At 44.2% G+C, this 18,693-nt stretch overlaps 1 pseudogene; it reads right to left on the reverse strand.

Annotated features, from left to right (window-relative positions):
* Window positions 1–1,889: 1,889 nt before the first annotated feature.
* On the reverse strand, window positions 1,890–16,686 carry LOC147964577 (uncharacterized; annotated as a pseudogene).
* Between the last annotated feature and the right edge of the window lie 2,007 nt (window positions 16,687–18,693).

Genomic DNA, 18,693 nt, shown 5'->3' on the forward strand with positions numbered 1-18,693 from the left:
ACTTTTGTTTTCGTAGTTTCATTTTCTCTTTCTTGAGTCATAGGAAATACCATACTGTTAAAGGGGTCGAGGAAATACTAAGGAAAAATTTCCAATTGATGCTCAACTCAAATCCTACACCTACCAATCCCTTCGAGTGAAGCCGTTGGAAATCTCATACAACTCAGTCAATTTCTTCAGTGATAGAGACAAAGTTCTTCTGGTCTCTGAGGAATTTGTTCTGTCTAAGGAGTTAGGAATTCGCCAGTGCAGATTGCCTACACAGTGAGGAACATGATAGCCCCGAGGAATTTGATACTCAAAATTCCAACCGTTGCTGTGCTATGCGCCAGCTGTCCCAAAATATCTACCCACCTAATGGTCATAACATTGAAGGGCATTTATGTCTTATCATGTCGGGCTGCTCCTTAGGCTATAAATAGCCGCCCCCTACAACCACTAGCTGGTTGGCTGCTCCGAGAGAAATTGACACTTGTCATTTGAGAGCATCCCATCCTCCGAGGACTTTGAGCGAAAATCATCAAGTGAGGAAAACCCAAACCCAAACACCTACAAACCCAAAGTGATTGAGCATCACTGAAGAGATTGATCCTGCGTGGATCCGACGCTTGTTACCTTTGAAGACTGTGCATCTTCCAAACGGTTAGGCGTCATGGTCTAGAGCATCCAAGAGGAAATTGTGGATCGCCGAGTGACCGAGTGTGTGAAGGTTTGGAAGTCACCTGAAGACTTACCACGAGTGATTGTGCGAGGTCTGTGTGACCTTAGTTCAAGGGGAATACGGTGAGGACTAAGTGTCCTGAGCTGCCTGTTCAGGACTGGGTGTCCGGGACTGTGTGTGCTCAGGTTTAAATACCTAGACACCCTAACCATACGTACAACTGTCACAGCAGTTGGAACGGTCTACCAAATCATTGTCTTCACCGAGCTAACTGGTTCCATTTCCTCAACCCTTCCATTTCCTCATTTCTGTGTTGTGTGCTTGTTCATATCTGTTTGAAGGCTTTGACTGAAGACTTTCTCTATTTCCTCAGCTCAATTTCTTCAGTCTGTTTGTCTTCATTCTGTTTTATCCTGTGTTTACGCTTTCTGTACTCTGTGCTTGGTTTTCATTTCTTCATGAAGACCATGCTCTTGTTCTGTTATGTTTACTTCTGAGTACTTATTCCGCTGCAAGTAGTTCTTCACTCAGGAATTTCCTCACCCGCAAATTCCTTAGTGAAGAATTCATAAAAATTGCCTATTCACCCCCCTCTAGTCGATATAATGCACTTTCAGGGAGGGAAAACCCCAACAATCAAATTATTATCAGCAACTTTGATCAGCATTCTAGTGAATACATCTGCTACTAAATTAAACAAAAGGGGAGAAGTAGGGTCACCCAGTCTAACTCCTTTGCCAACTAAAAAAATTCACTATTGGTGTCATTTATTCTGACTCCAATAGATCCATTAAAGAGGAGGGATTCAATTTTAAGTATCCACTTGGGGCCAAAGCCTCTCATCCTAAGCATTTTCAAAAGGAACTCTCTACTAATCATGTCATAAGCCTTCTCATAGTCAAGCTTAAAGTAAAAACCAGAGACATTACTAGTAGCAACAACATGCACCACCTCATGGGCAGCAACAATGCTTTCCAAAATAAACCTCCCTTTAATGAAGGCAGTTTGGTTGGGGGCAATAATGTCATTACATACAGGGCCAAATCTATTAGTGGCACACTTAGAAAATATTTTGAAGCTGAAGTTAGTCATATCCAAAGGTATGAACCTCTCTAATCTAACAACAGAGGTTCTTTAGGCACTAGGGTAAGCAAAGAGAAATTAAGTCTATATAGATCCAATACTCCAGCTTCCCAATCTCTAAACAAAGAAAAAAGATCATGCTTAATTAATCCCAATATTTCTGGTAAAATAGAAAAGGAAACCCATCAGGGCCAGGGGCTCCCTCAGCATATGAGCCAAAGACAGCAGCCTTGATCTCTTCTTTAGAGAAAGGTTTTTCAAGCAAATCAACATGTTCTGGGGTAGCTAAACTAGATTGATCCCAAAAGTCATCTTTAAGATCAATGTCTATAGTAGGAGAAAAACCAAATAATTTTTTCTAGTATTCAACAGCAATCTGAATTATACCTTTTGTGTCCTCTACAGGCCCTGAGCTGCTTTCCAGAACATTAATCTGCTTCTTCCTCCTGTTTTGGTTAGCCACAGCCTTGAAGTAGCCAGTGTTCAATTCACCTTCCAATATCTCCTTCTCACTGGATCTCTGCCTGGCCTTAATTTCCTCCTTCCTCCAAATGTCATTCAAATCCCCTGCATTTTTTTCATCTTATGTTTAGTGTTAGGAGAAAGAGGCTGAGATTCAGCCAAAATATCTAAGCTTTTATATTCAACCACTAGAGCTTGTTTCACATTATTCTGGGAAACCTCATAATTAGCACACCAGCTCTTAGCAGCTTTCCTGATTACACGAATCTTAAATTGATAAACATCAATAGCTTTGCTGTCAGGACATTTGGTGTTCCAGGCTTTATGAATAACATCATCAAAGCTAGGAATTTCCAGCCACCATTTTTCAAATCTAAACATTTTATCAGTGGGAATATGTAAAGCAGCAGTGTCTAATACTAAAGGAGTATGATCACTACCAACTCTAGGCAAGGCCTTAACATGGCAAGCAGGGAATAGACTGTTCCAATCTACTGAAATAAAAATCCTGTCTAAAGTAGCCATAACAAGGTCATCCTGGTTATTAGCCCAAGTAAACTTTCTACCTGCATTCTTTAGTTCTATGAGGCCATACTTGTTGACCCAATCATTGAACAAGTCAGCCCAATGATGGTTAATCAAACCTGTACTTTTCTCCCCAGCTACTCTGATGAGATTAAAATCTCCACCCACTAAAGTAGGTCCAAACCAGCTAGCTAAAATAGAATGCAACTCATTAATAAAGTCAAGCTTATGTTCCTCATAAGCAGTCCCATATACTGCTACCAGTCTCCACACAGTGTTATTGTGCTTACATTTCAAAATACAAGAAATACAATAAGATTTAACATCGCAGTTAACTATATGAAAAATATCTTCCTTAACACCAACTAGAATCCCCCCTGCTGTATTGATAGCAGGGATCCAGTTCCACCAGAAACCACTTTTAGTATCAATGGCATCTAGTTGAGGAAGAGTAAAATTAGCTTTCTTAGTCTCAGAGATGCAAATAAAATCAGGTCAAGTAGCTTTAATAAGCTCCTGCAGTCTAGTGCTTTTAGAGGACCCATTTAGGCCCCTAATATTCCAAAAAGCACCAATCATTGACTATTATTATTATTTTTTGGACAATCTCTTCCTACCCTTTTGGGTAGACACTTCTATCCAAGAAGTGTCACCCTCTCCCTCCTTTATAGTATAGTTACTAGAGGGGGAAATGGGGGCTGCAGAGTTGTCAACAATTTTAAAAGAGCTACTAGTCCCCTCTTTAGTGACGTCAATATCAGGGGGAGGAACATATCAGGGTTGTCCTGATAAAATTTAGACATTCTATCAAGCTCCAGGGTTTTAATGATGTTGAAATTATGGCTGATCACATCAGGATTTATTCCTAATGTCAAACCAGCCTTACCAGCATTCCTAATAAGGAGCTCATTATCTAAACATGCAAAAGAATTTTGGAAGATTACAGAAGTTTTACTTTTAGCAACTTCCAAATTCGGAACTTGTTTGAACTCTTGAGCTTTCACAATAGAGTTTTTACCATCTCTCCTTATCCTGCTGCTCATCCTACTGGCAACAACAGGACCCCATTTCCCTTTTCCAGGTCTATGGACCTGAGGTTTGGGAACTGGGCAAGAGACTTGAGTCTCAGAGGCACTAGCTCCACAACCAGCACTTTTGGAAATAACAACTTCAAAATGAGGAAGATATAGACAGCCACACTTCTCCAAAGGGGCTCTCTTGACAACTTCCAAGTAGCTTTTGGTCATGGGGGCACCCTGCCCTTTTGCTTGCATGGAGTTTTCAACAGCAGGAGTCCCAACAGGAGTGTGAGAGTGAGTACCATTGTTTCTATTCCTGGACCCACTTGGGGCAGAGGTAGATCTTTTGTCAGTTTGTTTTTCCTTATTGTCATGATCCATTTCTTCTCCCAGCAAGTCATCATTACTATAGTCATCCACTTCCTCAGATTTCCTCTGATTCTCCTCATTTCCATCACCACTTTTAGGTTCAGATGGGTCATCAGAAGGCTATGATTAGGGGGCTCAACATCTTCATCTCCCTCCACTTCAAAACTGAGGAGATAAAGGTCTTGCTGAATCTCCACCACTCTGTCTTTAGGTATCAGTTGTCGGTCTCTCACAGCAATCTGCACTCTGACCACCTCATAGAAGCTTCTAAAAATACCATGCCAATCAACATTAACAATCACACCCAGGGAAGAGGCGATATGTGCAATGACCTTCCAAGAACATCACACAGGTGGGATTCCTATTATATTGATCCAAACTTCCTTTAGAGTGTCATAAATGGGTATATCACCATGCCATTCCTTAAAAGAAACAGTGCCCCCTTTCTTTTTCAGATTAATGGATTTGAAAGCAACCAGATCAGCCACTTTCTTGTTAGGAGGGAATCTGACCAGGTACTATGAGTCATCATATGGTCTGATCTGCCAGGGCCAATTAGTTTTCCACATTTTTGCAGAGCAACTTTCTAGCTCCTCAGCACTAATCACACCTTCCTCAATGACTACCAGCCCCACATTCCCAAAATTCAGCCAATCACTGTCACTTTTCTCACTAGCCTCAATGTAGAAAAATCCTAGACCACTATTGGCACTCTCCCAAAACTGTGCAGCTGGGTATGGCTGATACCACTTGGGGCAGGCATCCATATGATGGCCTGGTGTTTTGCAGATGAAACAGACCTTTGGCACTTGGCACATGCCAACAAAATGACCAGGGAGGCCACAGTTGTAGCAAATTGTACCTATATACTTAGGATCAACCATGAAGCCTTCAGGGTCAGCAGAAATCTGAGTAGAAGAGTTCTCCCCCTATCCAGGAACAGTAGTTTGCTGCTTGTGCTTGCCGCTTGGTTTCTGCTTCTTTTTGTTCTTCCCAGTCCCACCTTGTCCCCCTCCTCCAGATATTCCACTACCAGAGCTGACTTGCTGCGGATATGGCTGTTGGAACTACACAGGCATATTTTGCGGTGGCATATAAGGGAAAGGGAAATGGGGCTTCTGCTGCCAAGGTGCTAACAGCTGATATTGATAGGCAGCCGTGGGAAAACCAGGGTACATAGGTCCCATAGCTGGATGACCAATGTTGGAAGAGCCAGCCCCCATAGGGAGGATGGGTGGCTTGGCATAAATGGAGAGGTGTGGATTATGCTGGTTCTGCTGGGGAGGAACTTGCGGGGTATTTTGTGGAGCACGGAAGGAGGTGGGCACCTGATCAACGACAACCTACTGCTGAGTAGGGGCCGGAGGGCGAGAAAACTCATTGCGGCTACGGCATGCGCCATATCTGTTGGGGAACGCAGTAATTTCAAAAAAAATCCTATGCACATGCAGGATCATGGTGATGCATAGCAATGAGAGGGGAGAGAGTCGTCCACGTACCCTCGTAGACCATTAAGTGGAAGCGTTATGACAACGCGGTTGATGTAGTCGTACGTCTTCATGATGGACCGATCCTCAGTACCGAACGTACGGCACCTACGCGTTCAGCACACGTTCAGCTCGGTGATGTCCCGTGAACTCACGATCCAGTAGAGCTCGGGGAAGAGTTTCGTCAACACGACGGCGTAGTGACGATGTTGATGAAGCTACCGTGATAGGGCTTCGCCTAAGCACCGCTACAGTATGACCGAGGTGAATTATGGTGGAGGGGGGCACCGCCCACGGCTGGGAGAGATCTTTGTGATCAATTTGTGTGTCGAGAGGTGCCACCATGCCCCTGTATATCAAGCAGCAAGGGGGAGGCCGGCCGGCCCTTGTTGGTGCGCCAGGAGGAGGAATCCTCCTCCTAGTAGGAGTAGGATTCCCTTCTTTCCTACTCCTACTAGGAGGGGGAAAGGAAGGGAGAGAAAGAGAAGGAAAGGGGGGCGCCGCCCCCCCTCTCCTAGTCCAATTCGGACCAGAGAGGAGGGGGCACGCTGCCTGCCCTAGGCCGGCCCCTCTCTCTTTCCCTTATGGCCCAACAAGGCCCATTAGCCTCCGGGGGGTTCCGGTAACCCCTCCGGTACTCCGAAAAATACCTGAATCACTCGGAACCTTTCCAATGTCCGAATATAGTCATCCAATATATCGATCTTTATGTCTCGATCATTTCGAGACACCTCGTCATGTCCCCGATCTCATCTGAGACTCCGAACTACCTTCGGTACATCAAAACACATAAACTCATAATACAAATCGTCACCGAACGTTAAGAGTGCGGACCCTACGGGTTCGAGAACTATGTAGACATGACCAAGACACGTCTCCGGTCAATAACCAATAGCGGAACCTAGATGTTCAGATTGGGTCCTACATATTATACGAAGATCTTTATTCTATGTTCCCTTTGTCATCGGTATGTTACTTGCCCGAGATTCGATCGTCGGTATCTCAATACCTAGTTCGATCTCGTTACCGGCAAGTCTCTTTACTCGTTCTGTAATACATCATCCTGCAACTAACTCATTAGTTACAATGCTTGCAAGGCTTATAGTGATGTGTATTACCGAGTGGGCCCAGAGATACCTCTCCGATGATCGGAGTGACAAATCCTAATCTCGAAATACGCCAACTCAACAAGTACCTTCGGAGACACCTGTAGAGCACCTTTATAATCACCCAGTTACGTTGTGATGTTTGGTAGCACACAAAGTGTTCCTACGGTAAACGGGAGTTGCATAATCTCATAGTCATAGGAACATGTATAAGTCATGAAAAGGGTAATAGCAACATACTAAACGATCAAGTGCTAAGCTAACGGAATGGGTCAAGTCAATCACATCATTCTCCTAATGATGTGATCCTGTTAATCAAATGACAACTCATGTCTATGGTTAGGAAACTTAACCATCTTTGATTAACGAGCTAGTCAAGTAGAGGCATACTAGTGAGTAGTGAAACTATGTTTGTCTATGTATTCACACATGTATTATGTTTTTGGTTAATACAATTCTAGCATGAATAATAAACATTTATCATGAAATAAGGAAATAAATAATAACTTTATTATTGCCTCTAGGGCATATTGCCTTCAGTCTCCCACTTGCACTAGAGTCAACAATCTAATTCACATCGTCATGTGATTTAACACCAATAGTTCACATCACCATGTGATTAACACCCATAGTTCACATCGTCATGTGACCAACACCCAAAGGGTTTACTAGAGTCAATAATCTAGTTCACATCGCTATGTGATTAACACCCAAAGAGTACTAAGGTGTGATCATGTTTTGCTTATGAGAGAAGTTTAGTCTACGGGTCTGCCACATTTAGATCGGTATGTATTTTTGCAAATTTCTATGTCAACAATGCTCTGCACGGAGCTACTCTAGCTAATTGCTCCCACTTTCAAAATGTATCCAGATTGAGACTTAGAGTCATCTGGATCAGTGTCAAAATTTGCATCGACGTAACCCTTTACGACGAACCTTTTGTCACCTCCATAATCGAGAAACATATCCTTATTCCACTAAGGATAGTTTTGACAGCTGTCGAGTGATCTACTCCTAGATCACTATTGTACTCCCTTGCTAAACTCAGTGTAGGGTATACAATAGATCTGGTACATAGCATGGCATACTTTATAGAAACTATGGTTGAGGCATAGGGAATGACTTTCATTCTCTTTCTATCTTATGCCGTGGTCGGGCTTTGAGTCTTACTCAATTTCACACCTTGTAACACAGGTAAGAACTCTTTCTTTGACTGTTCCATTTTGAACTACTTCAAAATCTTGTCAAGGTATGTACTCATTGGAAAAACTTATCAAGCGTCTTGATCTATCTCTGTAGATCTTGATGCTCAATATGTAAGTAGCTTCACCGAGGTCTTTATTTGAAATACTATTTTCAAACACTCCTTTATGCTTTCCAGAAAATTCTACATTATTTCTGATCAATAATATGTCATTCACATATACTTATCAGAAATGTTGTAGTGCTCCCACTCACTTCCTTGCAAATACAGGCTTCACCGCAAGTCTGTATAAATCCATATGCTTTGATCACACTATCAAAGCTTTTATTCCAACTCCGAGAGGCTTTCACCAGTCCATAAATGGATCCCTGGAGCTTGCACACTTTGTTAGCACCTTTTGGATCGATAAAAACCTTCAGGTTGCATCATATACAACTCTTCTTCCAGAAATCCATTCAGGAATGCAGGCTTTACATCCATTTGCCAAATTTCATAATCATAAAATGCGGCGATAGCTAACATGAGTCTGACGGACTTAAGCATCGCTACGGGTGAGAAGGTCTCATCATAGTCAACTCCTTGAACTTGTCGAAAACCTTTCTCAACAAGTCGAGCTTTGTAGACAGTAATATTACCATCGGCGTCTGTCTTCTTCTTGAAGATCAATTTATTCTCGATGGCTTGCCGATCACCGGGCAAGTCAACCAAAGTCCACACTTTGTTCTCATACATGGATCACATCTCAGATTTCATGGCCTCAAGCCATTTTGTGGAATCTGGGCTCATCATCGCTTCCTCATAGTTCGTAGGTTCGTCATGGTCTAGTAACATGACCTCCAGAACAGGACCACCTTACCACTCTGGTGCAGATCTTACTCTGGTTGACCTACGAGGTTCAGTATTAACTTGATCTGAAGTTTCATGACCATCATCATTAGCTTCCTCACTAATTGGTGTAGGTGTCACAGAAACCGGTTTTTGTGATGAACTACTTTCCAATAAGGGAGCAGGTACAGTTACCTCATCAAGTTTTACTTTCCTCCCACTCACTTCTTTCGAGAGAAACTCCTTCTCTAGAAAGGATCCATTCTTAGCAACAAATATCTTGCCTTCGGATCTGTGATAGAAGGTGTACCCAACAATTACTTTTGGGTATCATATGAAGACGCACTTCTTCGACTTGGGTTTGAGCTTATCAAGATGAAACTTTTTCTCATAAGCATCGCAACCCCAAACTTTAAGAAACGACAGCTTAGGTTTCTTGCTAAACCATAGTTCATACGGGGTCGTCTCAACAGATTTAGCTGGTGCCTTTTTTAATGTGAATGCAGTTGTCTCTAATGCATAACCCCAAAACGATAGTGGTAAATCGGTAAGAGACATCATAGATTGCACTATATCAAATAAAGTACGGTTATGACGTTCGGACACACCATTACGCTGTGGTGTTCCAGGTGGCGTGAGTTGCGAAACTACTCTGCATTGTTTCAAATGAAGACCAAACTCGTAACTCAAATATTCTCCTCCACGATCAGATCATAGAAACTTTATTTTCTTGTTACGATGATTTTCCACTTCACTCTGAAATTCTTTGAACTTTTCAAACGTTTCAGACTTATGTTTCTTCAAGTAGATATACCCATATCTGCTCAAATCATTTGTGAAGGTCAGAAAATAACGATACCCGCCGCGAGCCTCAACACTCATCAGACCTCATACATCAGTATGTATTATATCCAATAAGTCAGTTGCTCGCTCCATTGTTCTGGAGAACGGAGTCTTAGTCATCTTTGACCATGAGGCATGGTTCGCAAGCATCAAGTGATTCCGAAAGCCCATCAGCATGGATCATCTTCATGCGTTTTACACCAATATGACCAAAACGGAAGTGCCACAAATAAGTTGCACTATCATTATTAACTTTGCATCTTTTGGCTTCAATATTATGAATATGTGTATCACTACAATTGAGATTCAACAAACCATTTTCATTGGGTGTATAACCATAGAAGGTTTTATTCATGTCAACAGAATAACAATTATTCTCTAACTTAAATGGATAACCGTATTGCAATAAACATGATCAAATCATATTCATGCTCAACACAAACACCAAATAACACTTATTTAGGTTCAACACTAATCCCGAAAGTACAGGGAGTGTGCGATGATGATCATATCATTCTTGGAACTACTTCCAACACACATCGTTACTTCACCCTTAACTAGTCTCTGTTGATTCTGCAACTCCCGTTTCAAGTTACTACTCTTAGCAACTGAACTAGTATCAAATACGGATGGGTTGATATAAACACTAGTAAAGTACACATCAATAACATGTATATCCAATATACCTTTGTTCACTTTGCCATCCTTCTTATCCGCCAAATACTTGGGGCAGTTCCGCTTCCAGTGACTAGTCCCTTTGCAGTAAAAGCACTTAGTCTCAGGCTTAGGTCCAGACTTGGGCTTGTTCTTCTTGAAGTTCCCCTTCTTCCCTTTCCCCTTTTCTTGAGACTAGTGGTCTTGTTAACCATCAACACTTGATGCTTTTCTTGATTTCTACCTTCGTCGATTTCAGCATCACGAAGAGCTTGGGAATCGTTTTCGTTATCCCTTGCATATTATAGTTCATCACGAAGTTCTAGCAACTTGGTGATAGTGACTAGAGAACTCTGTCAATCACTATCTTATCTAGCAGATTAACTCCTGTTTGATTCAACTGATTGTAGTACTCAGAAAATCTGAGCACATGCTTACTAGTTGAGCTATTCTCCTCCATCTTATAGGCAAAGTAATGTCAGAGGTCTCATACCTCTCGACACGGGCATGAGTATGAAATACCAATTTCAACTCTTGGAACATATTATATGCTCCGTGTCGTTCAAAACATTTTTGAAGTCCCGGTTCTAAGCCGTAAAGCATGGTGCACTAAACTATCAAGTAGTTATCATACCGAGCTTTTGTCAAAACGTTCAAAACCTCTACATCTGCTCCTGCAATAGTTCTATCACCTAGCGGTGCATCAAGGACATAATACTTCTGTGCAGCAATGAGGATAATCCTCAGATCACGGAGCTAGTCCGCATCTTTGCTACTAACATCTTTCAACTTATTTTTCTCTAGGAACATATCAAAAATAAAACAGGGGAGCTAAACGCGAGCTATTGATCTACAACATAGATATGCTAATACTACCAGGACTAAGTTCATGATAAATTAAAGTTCAATTAATCATATTACTTAAGAACTCCCACTTAGATAGACATCCCTCTAATCATCTAAGTGATCACGTGATCCATATCAACTAAACCATGTCCGATCATCACGTGAGATGGAGTAGTTTTCAATGGTGAACATCACTATGTTGATCATATCTACTATATGATTCACGCTCGACCTTTCGGTCTCAGTGTTCCGAGGCCATATCTACATATGCTAGGCTCGTCAAGTTTAACCCAACTATTCTGCGTGTGCAAAACTGGCTTGCACCCATTGTAGATGGACGTAGAGCTTATCACACCCGATCATCACGTGGTGTCTCGGCACGATGAACTTTGGCAACGGTGCATACTCAGGGAGAACACTTTTACCTTGAAATTTAGTGAGAGATCATCTTATAATGCTACCGTCAATCGAAGCTAAATAAGATGCATAAAAGATAAATATCACATGCAATCAATATAAGTGATATGATATGGCCATCATCATCTTGTGCTTGTGATCTCCATCTCCGAAGCACCGTCATGATCACCATCGTCACCGGCGCGGCACCTTGATCTCCATCGTACCATCATTGTCGTCTCGCCAACTATTGCTTCTATGACTATCGCTACCGCTTAGTGATAAAGTAAAGCAATTACAGGGCGATTGCATTGCATACAATAAAGCGACAACCATATGGCTCCTGCCAGTTGCCGATAACTCCGTTACAAAACATGATCATCTCATACAATAAACATAGCATCATGTCTTGACCATAACACATCACAACATGCCCTGCAAAAACAAGTTAGACGTCCTCTACTTTGTTGTTGCAAGTTTTACGTGGCTGCTACAGGCTGAGCAAGAACCGTTCTTACCTACGCATCAAAACCACAACGATAGTTCGTCAAGTTAGTGTTGTTTTAACCTTCTCAAGGATCGGGCGTAGCCACACTCGGTTCAACTAAAGTTGGAGAAACTGACACCCGCCAGCCACCTATGTGCAAAGCACGTCGGTAGAACCAGTCTCGCGTAAGCGTACGCGTAATGTCGGTCCGGGCCGCTTCATCCAACAATACCGCCGAACCAAAGTATGACATGCTGGTAAGCAGTATGACTTGTATCATCCATAACTCACTTGTGTTCTACTCGTGCATATAACATCTACGCATAAACCTGGCTCGGATGCCACTGTTGGGGAACGTAGTAATTTCAAAAAAATTCCTACGCACACGCTGGATCATGGTGATGCATAGAAACGAGAGGGGAGAGAGTCGTCCACGTACCCTCGTAGACCGTTAAGCGGAAGCGTTATGACAACGCGGTTGATGTAGTCGTACGTCTTCACGATCGACTGATCCTCAGTACCGAACGTACGACACCTCCGCGTTCAGCACACGTTCAGCTCGGTGACGTCCCGCAAACTCACGATCCAGTAGAGCTCGGGGAAGAGTTTCGTCAGCACGACGGCGTGGTGACGATGTTGATGAAGCTACCGTGACAGGGCTTCGCCTAAGCACCGCTACAGTATGACCGAGGTGAATTATGGTGGAGGGGGGCACCGCACACGGCTGGGAGAGATCTTTGTGATCAACTTGTGTGTCTAGAGGTGCCCCCTGCCCCTGTATATAAAGGAGCAATGGGGAGGCCGGCCGGCCCTTGTTGGTGCGCCAGGAGGAGGAATCCTCCTCCTAGTAGGAGTAGGATTCCTTCTTTCCTATTCCTACTAGGAGGGGGAAAGGAAGGGAGAGAAAGAGAAGGAAAGGGGGGCGCTGCCCCCCTCTCCTAGTCCAATTCGGACCAGAGGGGAGGGGGCGCACTGCCTGCCCTAGGCCGGCCCCTCTCTCTTTCCCTTATGGCCCAACAAGGCCCATTAGCCCCCGGGGGGTTCCGGTAACCCCTCCGGTAGTCCGAAAAATACCCGAATCACTCGGAACCTTTCCGATGTCCGAATATAGTCGTCCAATATATCGATCTTTACGTCTGGACCATTTAGAGACTTCTCGTCATGTCCCCGATCTCATCCGAGACTCCTAACTACCTTCGGTACATCAAAACACATAAACTCATAATACAAATCGTCACCGAACGTTAAGCGTGCGGACCCTACGGGTTCGAGAACTATGTAGACATGACCGAGACACGTCTCCGGTCAATAACCAATAGAGGAACCTGGATGTTCATATTGGCTCCTACATATTCTACAAAGATCTTTATCGGTCAAACCGCATGACAACATACGTTGTTCCCTTTGTCATCGGTATGTTACTTGCCCGAGATTCGATCGTCGGTATCTCAATACCTAGTTCAATCTCATTACCGACAAGTCTCTTTACTCGTTCCGTAATGCATCATCCTGCAACTAACTCATTAGTTACAATGCTTGCAAGGCTTATAGTGATGTGTATTACCGAGTGGGCCTAGAGATACCTCTCCGACGGTCGGAGTGACAAATCCTAATCTCAAAATACGCCAACTCAACAAGTACCTTCGGAGACACCTGTAGAGCACCTTTATAATCACCTAGTTACGTTGTGACGTTTGGTAGCACACAAAGTGTCCCTCCGGTAAACGGGAGTTGCATAATCTCATAGTCATAGGAACATGTATAAGTCATGAAGAAAGCAATAGCAACATACTAAACGATCAAGTGCTAAGCTAACAGAATGGGTCAAGTCAATCACATCATTCTCCTAATGATGTGATCCCGTTAATCAAATGACAGCTCATGTCTATGGTGAGGAAACTTAACCATATTTGATTAGTGAGCTAGTCAAGTAGAGGCATACTAGTGACACTATGTTTGTCTTTGTATTCACACATGTATTATGTTTTTGGTTAATACAATTCTAGCATGAATAATAAACATTTATCATGAAATAAGGAAATAAATAATAACTTTATTATTGCCTCTAGGGCATATTTCCTTCAGTATCTCCCCCCTCTTCCTCACCACAGAGACAAAAGAAGGCTTGCCGGATTTCTGAGACCACAAATCATGAGAGAAGCTAAACTGCTTTGGCTCAATCAGATGATCAGAAGAGCCCACCGGATAGCAATCTTTGGCAGTGAATTCCCCTGTGGCAAACAGATCACGGCGGACCCAGACCAGATTGGAATTCTACCGCTGGCGCTGGATTTGGGGACGATGATGAACCCTAACCCTAGCCACCAGGGGATCGGGGCTACAACGAAAGGAAGGCTCACTAGCGCTCCGCGTCTTATAAGGCAATCACAGACCTGAACTAACGGCTGTGATCTCAGGCAGGTCCATCCAACGGTCACCCTTACCAGCGAGGCTGACCGCAGGGGCCCTCCTTCCTCTCACCCGCCTCTGCTCGCCCCCCACTCTGTTGGGAGGCAGAACCACAAACGGCGGCGGAGACGGTGATCTCCGGCGGTGCCCAGACAAATCAACTCTACAATTGGACTCCACTCTAACTTGCCCACAAACAACTGAATTGGAAACTGCATAAGACGTACCCGAATCGCAAGGAGAAGCTGCTCCAATGGCGGATATCACACCTCGACCCGGAACAATCTCCATCTCCTGCGTTGGACTCGCGAGCAGGATACCGCCTCCTCCGCAGCCCAGGCTAAGATCAGGTCAGGGGTGATAGGCCGCCCCAGCGCGAAGATGCTCTCTCACTCCATCTCCGTGGTTCTGGACATCGCTCGCAATGCCAAATTCGTCCTCGCAGTCGCCACTTCGCGATTTGTAACCCCCACCCTCCTCGCTGCACGCGTCGCTGCCCTTTCTCGGCGTGAGAGCTCTGCCATCAGCTCCTGGATCTCCTGGTCCGTCGCACCTCCGCCTCCCGAGTCCATCAGTGGACCTCAGGATCGACAGAGCGCAACACTGCCCTCCCTAGATCTGGTTGGAGACTTTCGAATCACCAGGCCAAGCCCTGCTCCCGTATTCGGGTAGGGCTCACCGCGTGGTGATGCGCAACCGTCACCTATCGCCGGAGAATGGAGAGGGGCGCCGCCGGAGAGGTCAACGCCGTGCGGTGGCCTGGTGGTGGGGGCGGGAGTGGGGGTGGAACGCGAGAGCGAGCGAGCGGTCATGAGCGAGAGGCCCCGTTAGATCTTAGGTCACGTTTTGTTTAATGTTTTGTCTAGATGGAATTGGATGGCACTGTTCGCTGGAGTGGACAATTGTAGTTCATATTTGAGCTAATAGCATCACAGGTCCCTAAACTTGTCATGAAGGTGATAGTTTGGTCCTTAAACTTGAAAAAGTTGATATTTCATCCTTCAACTTGTCATGAAGGTGCAAGTTTGGTCCTGATCCAATCAGAACTCGCCAAGTGGAGCCAGCTTGGCTGTGCCGGTCAATGCCGTGCATTTTGCAGTTTATCCCCCGCCTTTAGCCCTTATCAATGCACATGTTTAATTTCTTCTACATTGTTATAAGGGCCAAAAAAATCAATGCACATGCTAATCAATGCACATGTTAAATGCTTGCAAAGAGGGCAAGAATGTCTACAGGGGTGCAGCTTCTTTTCTCTTAACGACGGATGAGATGTCTCTTGAATTCAACCGGACGGCCCAGATTGGCCATCTGCATTTGCAAGGAAAGGTGGGAGCTGCAGGTGTTACTGAAGAAGGCGAGATGGATGGACATCCTGGTTCCTTTTTCTCAATTTCGTTCGACAAGATTGATGCATCAGTTTTCATCAGTCCAATAAATTGTCTTGATAGTGCAATGCAACGTGTACATGTACAAGGCCTGATTCGCTCCCACTCGACCACTCCTGTGCAAGACCATACCCGCTATTCAGCACATCACACCAAGAATCAATCCTAGAAAAAAATTGGGTTCTTGGTAGGTGCAGAAGGAAGAAACAAATTACAAAAGAGCACTACAAAGCAGAGGCAGGGGCTAGCTAAGCTAGCCATGGAATATCTGGACTCATAGCTCTGCAATCATGGAGTAGGCACTTGGACCCTCACAAGTCTTCCAAAAGACGGCGCTTTGCATGCCCGTAGTTTAGTTCCGCCATCCTTTCGATTTCAGCATGCCTGTCGGCAGATCCAGCCATCTCCTCGCAGCCGCCTATTCGGACAAGAGAACCGTCTAGCAGTATGGTGGCCAAAGCCAAATCACCCCACCAGTTGCATTGTTTCAGCGCATGCTCGGGATCAGCGACGCCATCATGCCATGAGCTTCATTCACCAATGGATCCATCTCATCAGGGGTGGAGCCAGGATTTGGGGATGAGGGGGGCGGAGGAGATAAGGATCGTACATACTGAATTTTTTCCTCAAACACTTCTAAGTGTGTGTGGTTTTGTATTGGAAGACAATTTTGAAGATAAACATCATAATATATCATGACTAACAATACCATTGAGATAAAAAATGGCATTGTATTTTTGGCAATGTACAAATGGCATCATTTCAATGGGATTACTTTTTCATTTTTTTGCAAAAAAAACGAGGCGGTTTTTGAAAAAAGAGCACGCACAGTCCTCTTCTTCACTGTTTGGTCGATGACAGCGGGCCCTGCGCCACGCTGGCATGCCTCGTCAGCGTTGCGGTCGTATACAAATGCGATTGGCATCGTATTTGCACGCCCGAGTCAAGTTTTTGCACCACTTCGATGTACGCCACAAATTCTAGCACTAAAGTGATCGTTTGCGCAAAGTTCTAACACCACCAGTGTAATTGACTCAAAATTAAACAATGAGATTATATATAGCTTTGTAACTAGCTACCAAGCTGATCGAAAAATAAGATAATCTCATTAGGGTGAACTTTGCAGTTATATATTTTTCAGCATAGCAAAGTATTATTTCAGAAATCATCTCAGATGAATGAAACACACATCTAATTTGTAAAAAAAAATTGACAATCACATCTAATTTGTAAATTAATCAATTGTGTCTTTACATACAAATTTAAGTTAGACAGTTAATTTAACTATATGTTATGCAATCTATGAGAAAAATGACCATGTGGTACCTTCAGACTTGAGCGTTTGAGGTATGAGATGATCGATGGAGTCTCGGACTCGATGGCAAGGCACACTGATCGTCATGCGGGAGGATCTACACAGGGAGACACGACTGGACTGGCTAGCATGGCAGTGCGGCGATGTCGTCAGTCGCGGATGCTAGTAACTGATGGCGATCAACGATGGTGCCGTAGCGGCGATCGGCTGCTGGCGATTAGCATTGCAGCCAGCGGCGGGCGGCGGCAGGCGCAAATTGGATGATCGATCTGAAACTGGGCTTTGTGTTGGGCTTCAGCACATCTAACGCATTACACACACACGCAAGGAAGTTTTGTAATGTACTAGTACAAAGTAGTAACAAATCAAAGGATCTACAGCGCTAAACTAAAGGATATACGGGCATTTTACCCTAGCATATTTGCACGTTTTGTTGAGGGGCTAGACCCCCCTGTCTCCACCCCTGCATCTCATGATGCAAAAACTCCTCCAGATGTAAAAAAGTCAGTTAACCATGTGTGTTCTTCTTCTCACTACTGTTGTTTCACGAACACCCTGGGAATGAAATCCTGGAACCTCCTCGAGTAGAGCTTGGGATCCACAGCAGAAATGCAGCCAGGGTTGACCGGGAAAGACTTGCAGGCGTGCTCCAGCTTCTTGGTTATGTTGTAGTCTTGCAGGATGTCGATTATCCTTAAGAAGAGGTAGACATCACACTGTCCCCCGCTCGGCGCGGCTATGAACAGGTGTCTCTCGTTCAGAAGGAACTTGTCGAGCTGCGCTCCGCCTGGGTGGGCATGTTCATGCCCAGCTGCACAAATGGCCTCCTGCGGGTTGATAAGGGCTAAAGGCAGGGGCAAACTGCAAAATGCGTGGCGCTGACCAGCCTGGCCGAGATGGCTCCACTTGGCGAGTTCTGATTGGACTAGGACCAAACTTGCACCTCCATGACAAGTTGAAGGATGAAATAATCAGCTTTTTCAAGTTTAAGGACCAAACCATCACCTTCATGACAAGTTCAGGGACCTGTGGTGCTATTACCTCTTCATATTTTGGTCTTTTTAGTTCTTTAGTCGGCAAAACATGTTCAGCTTTGTCGGGAAGCTAGTGAGGTAAGGTCTCCTTGGTCCTGTTTGGCTGGATATGGGATGGTTCTCTAGCCCCTTCACCGCCTTAAACCCGGAGACATGATTTGATCCTCGATTCGTTGTCACCAGACTCCCACCATCAACTTCATGGTCGTTGCGTCAACAAAGGTACCTTGGCTCCGAGAGTGTTCTAAAGTTCTAGAGGTGGTATTGAACTTTGCTAGGTGCGTCGTCAAGGAGTGCAGGAGAAAGACAACATCGACATACCTAAGGACATGTTTTTTTTATTTTCTACTCCCTCCGTTTCTAAATGTAAGACGTTTTTGGCTGTTTAATATAGGTAGTACGTACATTTTAAGAATGTTCTTAGACAATTTTAATATGTATATATAGCTTGGCCTTCTTGCAAAGAAAATAGCTTTATCTATGTTTCAACAAAGAAATAGCTTTATCTGAATTAGGCACTTATTATCAGGTTGTCCTTAACCCGTTCCTGAAAAAGGGTTATCCTTAACCTGAGGCAACCCAC

The sequence above is a fragment of the Triticum urartu genome, chromosome 6A, assembly GCF_056163025.1.
Source record: "Triticum urartu cultivar PI428250 chromosome 6A, HENAU_Tu73, whole genome shotgun sequence".
Lineage (NCBI taxonomy): Eukaryota > Viridiplantae > Streptophyta > Magnoliopsida > Poales > Poaceae > Triticum > Triticum urartu.